We start from the raw sequence: 13,153 nt of genomic DNA, 5'->3' as shown, positions 1-13,153 counted from the left end.
TGTTATTACTAGTGGCAAATAATGCTGAAAAGCAGTGGGAGAAAGTAGCTAAGTACATATACTCTAGCACTCTACAACATTGAGGTACTTTACTTAAAGGTCCCAAAGTCAGATGTCCATATCTTTTTATAAAGCAGGTACATGTGCTTTATAAATTCTGTGAAATTATGAAAACTCTCAGTTCACAGAGAAATGCACACAGTCAGTATTCAGAAACTGTGACTTTAAATGAACTGTCAGGATTTCCATGAAGTTGTGATGTCACAAATGCTATATAAATGAAGAATATGCCATTACATTGCTATTACAGTCATCTCCCAGTTGCAATGATGTACAAAGAGGCTGGGAGCCCAGATGTGGACGGCAATTAAACGCTGACCAATCAGAGCAGATTCGGCTATATCGGGAAAGGGGCTTTTAGAGACAGGTGCTAAAACGGACCGTTTCAGACAGAGGGTGAATACAGGTGTATTCAGGTGGACAGTGTCAGAAAAATAATGTGTTTTTTTTAAACATTAAATCATGTAAATATATTCTAGTAAAAACCTAAACTCGTATGAACCTGAAAATTAACATAAGACCTTTAAGTGCTTCCATTTTCTGCTACTATATTCCTGAACTCCACTATGTTTCAGATGCAAATATTGTACTTTTTACTTCACTGAATTTATTTGATAACTTTTGACATTAATTACTTTGCAGATAAATATATTATAATTTATTTCTAAGACTAGACTAAGTAGGACTTTATTGATTATTTGTAGAAATTCAAAAGTTACCCTGGACAACTTGAGAGGGAAATTGAGTATTTCTACACAGTGTTTTTTTGTTTTTTTTTTTACTTCAGCTTAAGTACAAGAGTGTACATTGCTTGAAAGTTTCTATGTTTCATTGTCCTAAAGTACACGCTGCACTCCATTCAAAGTCGGAGGTTGGAATTTCCGACTTCAGGGTTTCAGGTACACAACACTAAACATGGTAGACAGTGATGACTTGGTGTTTCTGTAGCTAGTCCATGGACAGTTGCACCATCAGCGGGGCCTCCTTCCACATATGAGCAGAAAAGAGGAAAAACTCCACATAATGTAACAGATGCCATTACACATTCTATTACACTGAATAATTATCTTATTTGCACTGAATGTCCATCATTACTGATATTCAAAATCGCTCATTCTTCACTGATCCAAAGACATGAATATAGCCTACATTAGCCTACTCGTTAGCTGTGTTTCATTCTAGCTACACTGGTATGCAATCAACAAAAGTCAGTAAAACTTTATGTTTTTTCCTAATGATATACATTTTACTTAGTTCTTGGCATTTAAAATTTTTTACCGCTTTCCAGATTAATTTTTGTTCAGAGAAGATCAGGTTCAGAAATTGTTTTGGTTTTAATATTTGATAGTAGATGTTTTATATAAATTAAATATTTGCAAATAGGCTTAACATTGCCTTTTAGTTGATTTCTTCCCATTTACAATGTGCGCCCCGTGCACCTCCATGGTCTCCATGGATACTGCCTTTGTCATGTGACATCAGACTGCTGAAGTCGGGGTATGTGGATTTACCCCAAGTTCACAAGTAGGAACTATGACTTTGAATCTGAAAGCACATGGACACATCAAGACTATGACAAGGTAGTATTATGATCATATTGCTTTCAAAAGTAATGATTATGCTGATGTTTATTTTTTAAAAAAAACTAATTGTAATGTATGTTATCAGAAAATGTCATGGTAAGTCAACGGTAAAATCTAATGTGCCAGACACACCAATACAAAGACCCCTTTCTGCCTCTTATTAGCCTGAATTTTTCCAGATATGCTGTCAAAGTGCTGTGAAAAAAAGGCCCATGTCTTTGTTGATGCAGTTTTACAAGTCTCTCAGGATTTGGGCAGAAATTAAAGTATTTATCATGTTCCTGAAAACAGAAAATCTCTCAAAAGATACACTGGGGCTGAAGTTTAAATAACAAACTTCTCTATTAAAGTAATCCAAAGATTGCAAGTACTGGCAGCAAGGTACAATATTGGAAACTTTTTTTTTTATATTGAGCTTTCCTCCTCTTCAAAATAAAATGTTGGCTAAAAAACTAAGGAGACAGTCACTGATTCTTGAAAGAGGAACACTATAATCTGGCAGTCTCTGTGTCCTCCTCAATGTGTGTGTTTGGCCATCTCTCTGTTTGGCTGACTGACCCACATGTTCAGGTTTGCATACATTTCTGCTTTTGTTCCAGTTGGCCGGCTGTCTGGCTGACTGGTGGCTGACTGGTGGTGCCCCACAACCAGTTAATCTGAGGATTACTGTCAGGACAGTATAGCCATCCAACTGCCCTCTCCTGGGGAGCTGGAATCTGTGTGTGTGTGTGTGTGTGTGTGTGTGTGTGTGTGTGTGTGTCTCTGTGTGTGTGTGTGTGTGTGTGTGTGTGTGTGTGTGTGTGTGTGTGTGTGTGTGTGTGTGTGTGTGTGTGTGTGTGTGTACCATTACCCTTCATGCCTCTAGCTCACCTAATCCCTTTTAACATCTTCACGTTTTAAACACTGACCCTCTCTTCAGTTTTAATAGCCAGTGTCTCCCATTTAATTTGTTTCAGTGCTACACTTTTAAGTAGGGGATATAGGCTATACATATTCATGAAATATCTCCCTGTCTTGCCATGAATGTAGTCCCTGTGAAGAAAGTAAACGCTACCCAGAAAGCATGTCTTGATCCTGAGTGAACATTGCAGTTAAAGCTAGATATCTATAGTAAACATAACTACATATTTTATGCCTCCACACTGGCATAAGCCAAGGCTGGACGCATTATGTTTTCAAGTTGTCCGTCTGTCCATCCGTGTAACTGTCTGTATGTCTGTCCATGCGGCATATTCCTGTGAATCTTAACAATGCCTCGAGAGAAGATTTTGCACAAACCTTCACTTGAACTCAACAATGAGCTAATTAGGTTTTGGTGATCATAGGTCAAAGTTCAAGGCCACTGTGACCTCATCAGTCTCATTCTTGTGAATGCAATATTTCAAAAACACCTTGAGGGAATTCCCTCAAATTTGGCACAAACTTTCAAGTGGACTCAAGGATGAACTATTTAGATCTCGGTGGTCGAAGGTCAAGCTCACAGTGACCTTACATGTATTTTATTCTTGTGAACATGATATCTCAAGAATACTTTGAGGCAATTTATTCAAAATTAACAATATTCACATGAACCGAAGAATGAGCTGATTAGAATTTGGTGTTCAAAGGTCAAGGTCACTGTGACCTTGCATCTGACTCATTTTTGTGAATGCAATATCTAAAGATGACCTTGAGGGAGTTTCCTTAAGTTTGGCACAATCGTCCACTCGGACTCAAGAATGAACTGATCTGAATCTGGTGGTAGAAGCTCAAAGTCAAGGTCATGGTTACCTCATAAAACATGATGCCATTCATGCCACCTGACATTTACCTTTTACAGTGTAAAGCAGAGAGCAAAATATGAGAGAAATAAGTCTTGTTTGCTTTAAGAGTAGTATTAGATCAAAAACAAACTGCATTTTAATTTTGTTCAGTGTAATTACAAAAAATGCTTTCTTTTGTTGTCACACATATAGCCATATTTATGGCTTTCAGGGGCCCAAATGAAGGTGCTGCATAATGCTGAGTGAGTCACTGCTCCACACACCATGATTTATCTGAACACCCACCTGAAATGTTGTCTTGAATTTCCCTTTCATTTAGAAATCTGCACTTGAAGCCTTGACAGTTGTTGCGTTAATGCCATCACTGAGCAGATTTCTGCATATGGATGCAGAATCTGTAGGCAAGAGTGAAAGATTTTGGCATCAGAAGCATTCTGGTTTCAGTCTGTTGCCCCAGTTGTATTGACATTGGAGTGGAAGGTAAACAGTCCGTATGGAGAGCATTGGCTGAAATGCAGTCTTGGAACTCATCAGCTATGTCTGAAAATTTAGCTTTATTAGCTTTTTGAGGATGTATCAGTATTCTTTTGTAGATACTGACCGGGGTATGAAGAGGAAGTCTTGGCTCAGTATCCACTCACTATATTGGAACCCCTGAAATATTAGCTGTTGCCCCCCAAAGGGTTATTGTTGTCAGTAGCCAATCGGTTCCCAGACTGTGCAGAACCCAACAAGTTTTTAGCATCTTTTCACCTCAAAAGCAAAGTCAGCAGTGGCCTGTGACCGCAGGTGACCTCGTCCTTCTGGACCTCTGCTAATCCTTTTGTGTAAAAAAGCCTTTGTCTGGTCTGGAAGTCTGGAAGTTGTACTAAAAGTGATAAGCGCTGTGAGTCACCATTACAGGTATTATGTAACATTTTTAATCCCAAGATCGGTTTGACATCCGGGTGAAGTAATTGAGACTATAATTTTTGCCAGTCTACTTTGAGTACTGTATTTAACTGTTTTCTTCTTGCATTTAAAACAAAACACCCTCCTCACAGTCCCCTCACCACCCTGCATCATGTGTGAGCATAACCTGCTAATCACTGTGCAGCTGATCTCATTAAAAGATCTAAGTAAGGCGAAGAAAAAGCTTAATCTGTCCCTGTTTGTATATTGTAAAGGTAGATAAATAAGTACTGGGACACTGGAAAAATTAGGCCATTGTTGTGAACTGTTTTTAATTTTGTTTGCTATCAAAAGTTCCAAATATTTTTTCCACACACCAAAAGAAAGAATAGTCAAGAAAACAAGTATTTTTTGCATTTTATCTCACTGTGATCCAAATAATTTACCAGTTTTATGTATTTTTGTAAAGCTCTACGTACATTTATTATTATTATTTACAGTAAAATTTTTACTGTACACATTTTCTATTTTCCTGCATCAACCCTACATCTTACAGTAAAAAATATGCGATGCCACTGTTCTGTTGTTGTCAGAACAGCTAAACATAATGCTCCTTTCATAACTCTGCTGTCCCGTGTGATATTCTCTCACACCCAAGTCTCACACAGTCTATAATGGAGAGGGAGAGACAGAGACATAGGGGTGGGGGGTCTCTTTAGTCTCATGCTTCAGTAGTAATTTGTCAGCGGGCATGAATGGGCTCCTTCATCAGTGAGTGGAGACAGCAACGAGCAATCTGAGTGTGTGTGTGTGTGTGTGTGTGTGTGTGTGTGTGTGTGTGTGTGTGTGTGTGTGTGTGTGTGTGTGTGTGTGTGTGTGTGTGTGTGTGTGTGTGTGTGTGTGTGTGTACACTAGTGGGGGTACGGCCGAAGTTGGAGTTTGCTCTAAGCTTCTTGTAGCCCAGATCGCTCCTTTGTATGGGCCCACTATAGGCAGTTCCCCAACAGCCAATCAGACTCCACAGAGCCCATTACTTCACTCTCTAATGGTGGCTGTGTCTAGTTGGACCAGTGTTCACCCAAAAAAATGGTAATTTGAAGCAGGACAAAAAGAAGAAGAGTGGGATTCTTTCCTGAAATGTTCACTTTAGGACTCAAAATACAACTTTAAAGGGAACGCTCTTTGCTTTATATTTTCATACATATATATATATATATATATATATATATATATATATATATATATATATATATATATATATCCTGTATATAATGTTACAACTTCGGATGTTCATATAAAAGGTGGTCAAACAAGGTAACGAGGTGAATGTATGTAGAGAAAACCCCTGTGAGACAAAATCTCAGGTTTCACACCGTTCTACTTTGTTTCCGATGTTTTTTTCTACTTTGGCTACAAGCCGATGTCAAATGTTGACAAATTCATTTTTATAGTCATCTGTTCCAGGCACGCTACTGCAGTGTTCACATTACATAGCGTACACTGCTACATGTAGCTACATGCTAAAATCAGGAAAACACATAGTGTCGTTTGCAGATGTTGATTTCTCCCTGAGTTTGAAACATATTTCTGCTTGAACATGTCTGGTTATTTTTTAAGGCAGAAAGGTCTTATGGTAGAAAGTGATGCTTTTCTCTGTTGCAGTCATTGACCGGCTTGCAATTGTGTTTTGGAGGTGCCAAGAGTACAGTTGTGGAAGACCCAAAAATGCTGACCAATCAGAATGGGCTTTTTCAGGAGGGAGGCTTAAAGAGACAGACACTAAAAGTGTGAGTATCTCAGACAGAGAGTTAATGAAGATGTTCAGAACAAATAATATGAGGAAAAAGTGTTTTTATACTCATTTTTTTTTTCTTTTAGTAAATCAAGTTTGAACTTTTGAACATTTTTTTATGCATTATCCCCAGAGGATTAATTCTAGTGTTTTTCATGTTTGTTTGTTTGTTATTTGCCTCTAGTTTCTCCATCAGACCAAAGTATCCCAAGTCTAATGGCGATGAAATTCATTGAGCCATTCAGTTTCAGACGCTCCAGATGCTTTCTTTTACCAGCGTTCTGAACACAAAATGTTAACATTGCACACAAAATATTTTATTATCTAACTGTCAGATAGCTGAGTGAATTCCTGATCCCCAGACACTAAAAACTTCATTTTAATCATACCTTTCCTTCAGTGCCATCCACAGGACAAACTTTATTTTGTCTTTAATTTGTTTCTTAAGAAAAGCAAAATCACCTACGTTTGTTTCGTCAAACACTGCGACGCAATAAGAACTGAACAAATTGAATTTCAATTGAATTTACTGACTTCCCAAATGTTTTCCTTAACTTGTGAAGGCCAGGGCAGCTGTGGTTCAGGTACTTTCCACATGTTGAAGTGTCCTTGAGCAAGACATCTGATCAGACCAGAATAAGATACTGTCCAAAAAAATCAAAAATCTTAAAGGTTTAAATTTTTTTACAGGTAAAAACAGAAAACAAAACTCACCCCATTAAAGAGCTGAACAGCCAAACACTTAAAGATACACGACTTAACAACCCTTTCTAGAGAGCTGCTGTCTAGGACTGTAAAAAACTGTGTGCATGTGTGCATGTGTGCGTGTGTGCGTGCGTGCGCTCGCTCGCTCGCTTCCAGTATAAACGAGTTGGACGGAGGCCAGCTATTGACATCCCGGCTGCACGGTCGAGTCTCCACTTCCAATTAAAATTTCACCCAGAAACGAGGAGTTGTGCATTTCCCACTGGAGTAAAGCTATTGTACATGCACACAAAGCTCTTCTTATTGTGTCGGTGATGAATTTATGAATGGGCACAAAGGATAGCAGCCACTGAAAAAAAAAGTGTCCCATTATAAGGGAGTGTTATGGGATTTGTCTTTGCGTGTGTGACAGGGTGTTACGAAACAATGTCAGAGAGGTGGAACAGTAAAGTATCTATAAAATGGAGGGTTGTTTTTTACATTTTGTTCAGTAGTTATTTCCTGTTCTGCCATGGGAAAAAGACTAAAGGAAGAGTGACAGAAATGTATTAAGATAGATGCGTGCTTTGTAGCCTAGCCTAATCTAACAGGGCTGTCTGCTGGAGGCTCAGAACTAACTTTGGAGTTAGTAGTTTAACAGTTTGATAGTGTATACCTTCCTCTCCGTCTCTTTCCTGAATAGACCGGCCATATTGCAAAGACATGCAACAAGTAATAATTCTAGGAGGGGAATCCAGGAGATTAAGCTGACGGTTAAAGCTTAATCTCTCTGTTCTTTCCTCAGTCCATCCCTCCATCCATCCTTCCCTCTGTTCCAGACTCACACAAGATCTTCCAGCCCACCCTGCCGCCCCTGCCTGCTCGGTTTGCAGGGTCAGTGAGTTTGCCCTCAGAGAGGTCTGTACAGGAAGAGAGGGGTTGAGGGGTGTGGCATGTTGACCAGTGTCTTTGATCACTATGGGGGTTGCAACCCTTTTTATTCCACCTGATCAACATTGTACTGACCTTGTGGTCCGACCCCCAGTGGAGAAACAAATGCATCTGGGGCTCAGTGGAGGTGCACAGGAGAAGTTTTTGCAAAACTTCGTCTTTCCCCTCAACGATTAACTCCAAGCTTTGTCACTGAAAGTCCATGTTGAAATTATTTACATTTTCCCATTAATATTATGTATATTATTACAGCTGGTACAGCTGCAACCCAAGTGCCAAACCAGCAACAAGTTGTTATGAAGCAATGTGTGAGCATTAATGATCAAACTCCTTATGTAAATGTAATTATTATATCAGCAGTCTTTATTGCTGTTGTAGCCAGACAACATTTAAGCTATGCAAAATCTGTGAGCGATAACACTGAAAAGGAACACTGAAAATGTTTTGAAACAGTGAGAGCTTTCATTATGCATTATTAACCTGGCCTCTTTTTGTCTCTGCGGATTGCTACAGCTATTGTAAATTATTTCTTCCCTTACATCAGATCATTTTAAAACTATGATCTATGTATGTAAAAGGTGGAACTGTGTTAGAGATAAAATAGGCCACAAACAATAGAGTTTGAAGACAAGAAACTGACACAGTTGCAAAATGTAATTATCAGATATTTGGCTGTGTTAATAAGATACTCTGTCTCATTTGTGCGAAATCACAGTTGAAGTTTTACAAGTTGTTTTATTGATTGCATCAATGCTGCCATCTGCTGTTCCTCCAGTAGTGTTGTCTGGCTCTGAGTATTGGAGTGTGAGATTATTTCAGTCAATTAAAAGGTGCCTGTCAGTGGAAAACAGTATCAGAGCTATGAACTGGTATGTTGAGTTGTTGGAGGACATAATATTAAGGAAGTCAAATTGTTTAAAACGGTTGTTTTTCTTTATACAGTCTCAAAATAGAACAAACTTTGCCAGAATTTTTTGCCAAAAGGCACAGTATGTGCTTTTGTTTTGAACGTGACATTGAAAAAAAAAATGACTCCTTACTTTTTGCTTAATCTCTCTGGTTCATAGATGTGAATTGTTTAAACTTCACACACATTCTACCAGTTTTTGGTTGTTATTAATCATTACAGTTCATTTATTACTGTGTGCTCATTTTAATTTTAATTACCTCACATTTAATTATGTGCAAATAGGTTGCAGGACCTAATACTGTTCATACAAAATTACCAAAGTACATCATCTCAAGATCTTTCCCTCTCCAAAAGAATATTTAAGTATTTTGCATTTATACCCCAGTGACCAGCAGAGGGCGCCATGGTGCCTCAGTGTGTGGTTCTGTACACTGATAGACAAAAGAGGGTTACAGGTTTAGTTTTTGGTTCTTTCTGTGGTGCACCTGCTTAGATTTCTAATATTTTGAGCTCCACAAAAATGCTTTTCGAATATGAATGTATCCATACATGTTAGGCGATACATTGTCCTTCAAATAGTCCGGTAGTTCTTTTCCTTTAAAAGACAAATAAACAGCTTTAATTAGAAGTAGGGCCTAGTATATCGATTGCAAGGTACAAAACATTTACTGGGAACAAGCCCTCTCAAGTTTAGCGAAGACTTGTGGGTACCTGTGAAACCTGTAATTAAGATATCTTGAGGTGAGAGGTTTAAGACATGAGAGCTATGCAAATGTAGTTAGTACCAATGAATGCCTTAGTTGGTCTAGTTTCACATAATACCTTTGTGCTACCTAAAAAAAAGAAATGAGTGCAGCAAATCCCTTAAAGTCAGTAATGTTGGCCACCAGTTGTGTTTGCTAGTATTGCAATAACAGAAATAATTCTGTATGGTGTAAGTAACAGACAATAAAACAATGACAAAATGAAAAATACATTTGGGAGACGATCCGGGACAGTTCAGCTGCAGAGTCAACAGAGCCTTAGACTCCCAGAATCCACTGGATGTCCTCATGTTAACTCCAGTTGTCCAGTCATCTTTTGTTAAACAGCCATTCAGCCCCTCAGAGACTAAAAGCCAAATCAAAGAGGCACTTCAGACAGTGACAGCTGCGCCACTGAAAACCAGAGGTAATTTCCAATGCATGTCCACGATTCACTTAATTCACTCCAACACCGGCCCATCAGGGCTGGGGGCAATTATTGCGACCCCTGTCTCCCCTGGGAACCCTTTATTTTCTCTCCAGCCCCCCTTACATTTAGGATTTGCCCCTTTCCCACCCCCACTGACAAAATATTATCTAAACCTTGTGTATTTTTTCCCCAAAAACAGAAATGTATGGGCAGCATGACATATGCAGACACCCATATTCATCATAAATTGTCTGTTTATGTCTTTGAATTATTGAGAAAAATGTAGGAGAGAAGCAAAATGTAAGTGGCCAGAGCATCATAACGAGCTTGAATCTGCTCTGTTGTGAGTGGGAGGTCATTACTTATGTGTTTAATTCAGTGGGAAATTTGTTCACTGACGAATTAATTCCTTATTTAAAGCCCTGCACACTCTCAATACTATAAAAAAAGAAACTTGCAAGAGCTGTCCTGGGTTCTTTATTTTGAATTTTATACTGATTTATATATGTAAATGTAGAGAATCTATTGATAGAGGTTTTCAACCACACAGAATATTTTGCTTTTACAGCTGTGGTTGCCAAAGTTACTAGATTATTATATCTAATCTCTTCTTTTCTTTCCAGCAGTTTTGACTTCTATATAACACTTGTGCTTGATAAGTGCCAAACAAATGGATTTTTTTTCCTTTATACTTTCTTTATGGTGAATTAATAGTACAAAAAAGGTCAACAGCATATTGCATCATATATGATAAAAAGAGAACAAAAACCAGACGATATCAATTCATCTTTTACCTGATCCTTTTTCATAAAGACCAGTATCCAGCAATAATAATGCCTCAACTTGATGAATGATGCTGAGTTTTATGAACATCAGCAGTAAGAAAATAGAGCAGTAAAAGCGAAAAAGTGGGACGTAACAATGGAGAACAGAAGAGAAGAGAGTCTAGCTGCAGGATTTTGTCCCAGCACATATAAACTCACTTCTTTTGTTCGTTTGTTACAAGTTTGTAAAATATTTTATAGTATTTTGTGGACAGCAGTAAGGCTGACTAAGCTGCATGCTTCATGTAAAGCTCACCTCTCAGCCGCTGAGAGTCACAGTGAACCCGAAGAGAGATAAGTAGGCGGACACAAAAGAAATTAATTCAGCATGTTTTAAGTGCAGCTGCCTGGTCACCAGTGAGCAGGTGCCACCCCCACCCGCCTCCCTCCACCCATCTATTCATCTATACGCCCCTCCATTTAATCCAGATAGCTACACTCCAGCGTACTTGCTGTAATAAATCATCCTGTTTTATTGTATGAATTATGATCTCACTGAGCCATTTCAGGATGATGGTGATAGTTGGTCCCTCCATCTTTCCATCTTAGACTACAAACACTTGTCCCTCCACTTCCTCTTAATCCCTCCTCCAATTCCTTTGTCGTTGTATCCCTCCATCTCCATCCAGTGGAGGACTTTACCGCAAACTTAATAAAAGGATTTCAGATTCTGATTAAAAAAATGCTCTTCTAGCAGTGTGATCAAGGCTTTAATACAGACAAAGCATGGAATTAAAATTTACAAAAAATATGATTAAATAGTTTAGATAATATACAAATTTTGGTAGTCAATTAAACCTTTCTAGGTGATAGGTGGTAGTTGTAATGGGATAACAGTGTTAGAGCCTTTGACCTTTAGTCTTTTATAGTATTTCTAAAAATCAGTTTCAGTGTTAAGGGTTACTTAAAGTGTACAATGAAAAAAAAACAGTGATGTTGAAACAATATCAAAAAATAACTTTTCCTCTTTTGACTCACAGATCACCAAATCAGTGATTACAGGAGGCTGCATGTAGCCAATTACAGGTCATAAACTTTGTTCATACCTCAGTAAGTCTTGAGTGAATTATGCATTTCTGTACTTACAGATGAAATAAAAAGAACTGTCACAGCTGTATTACTGGACGGACGAACAGGACATAGGCCCAGGCGGCTTTCATCAAATGGCATTCAACTTAACATGTAGCAACCTCGAAGAGATGCAAGAAGACCACAAAGAGGAGCAAATGGATTGAAGAGACACAAAACAGCTACAAAGGTATGTCAAATTACTACAAAGAAACACAAAACAGCCAAAAAAGACACAAATACTGTATACCACAAAGAGACATATAATGACCATAAAGAGAAACAAAAAGACCACAAAGAGATAAATACCTCAAAGAGATACACTTGAAAGAGACAGATACGATTACAAAGAGATGCAAAGGACCCAAACTGAGACACAGAACAACTACGAGGAGACACAAAACAGCCAAAACGACACAAAAATACCTCAAAAAAGACTTCTAGGAGACCCAGAAACTATGGAGAGATGAAAAGGATAAAAAAAGAGGAAGAAAATTATTACAAAGAGACCCAAATCTTCCTTTTAAGAGACACTAAATGACTTCAAATCTGTGCCCAGGGGCCTATTGTCTCATAGTCTGCTCATGAGAACAGTAACAAATGCACTCAAAAATGTAAAACTCCAGTACTTTGCAAAAGTCCTAAGACACCATAGATTTGTTGTTTTAGCAAAGTTGCATTAGGATATACAGTATATATACATATATTTCTCAGTCTCTTTATTGAGATACAGACAAAGAACACAGAGAACATGTATGCATTAAAACGCCAAAAATGTAAGAACGAAATGGCTTCTTTAGACTGAAGTCAGTATTTAGTGTTTTGTGCAATATTTAGTGGAATCATACAACCATAACAAAAGGTAGCTCAAACAGTCAACATTAAGCTTTGGACATGTCTTGACTGCATCTGGTCTTAATACACTAGAGGTTTAATATTGTAAATCTCACGTTGTCTGCCCAGGAGAGTTTAAGTGATGCTAAGTGGAAAGTGAGGGAAGTCACACTAAATATGTTCAACTTAAGCCTGTTGAAGTTTCTGAAATATTTACATTTTTAATACTGTATCAACTGTTAACTGTTTATCGGGACTGCTTTTAATCAAGTTTGGTTATGTGCTGACATGTTGTCCTATGTGCCTGTTTATTGTATTTTTAAATCAAATTCCCCCTCGAGGGACAATAACAGCTCTGAACTGAACTGATAGTTTCTGTATGTTCTGGTCCCATTTTGGTAAAGAGACTACTGAGAAATAAATATGTATGGTTATTATAACCGTGCTAAAATAACAAAGTTTTAGGTGGTTTAAGATTTTTGCACAGTTATGTACAAAGTGTGCAGTTTAAATGGTCCACTAAAATGGTGAAAATGAAATGATTTAGAAGCTAAAAACCTGCCAACACATGATCCTCTAAGGGAAAACAGGGTTGGAAAGGGGTGAAATTGAGGCCCCTA

This window comes from Plectropomus leopardus, chromosome 16 (assembly GCF_026936395.1).
Source record: "Plectropomus leopardus strain MGB_pleo_1.0 chromosome 16, ASM2693639v1, whole genome shotgun sequence".
In the NCBI taxonomy this organism is placed as follows: Eukaryota; Metazoa; Chordata; class Actinopteri; order Perciformes; family Serranidae; genus Plectropomus; species Plectropomus leopardus.
Note: the sequence above shows the minus strand (reverse complement) of the source record.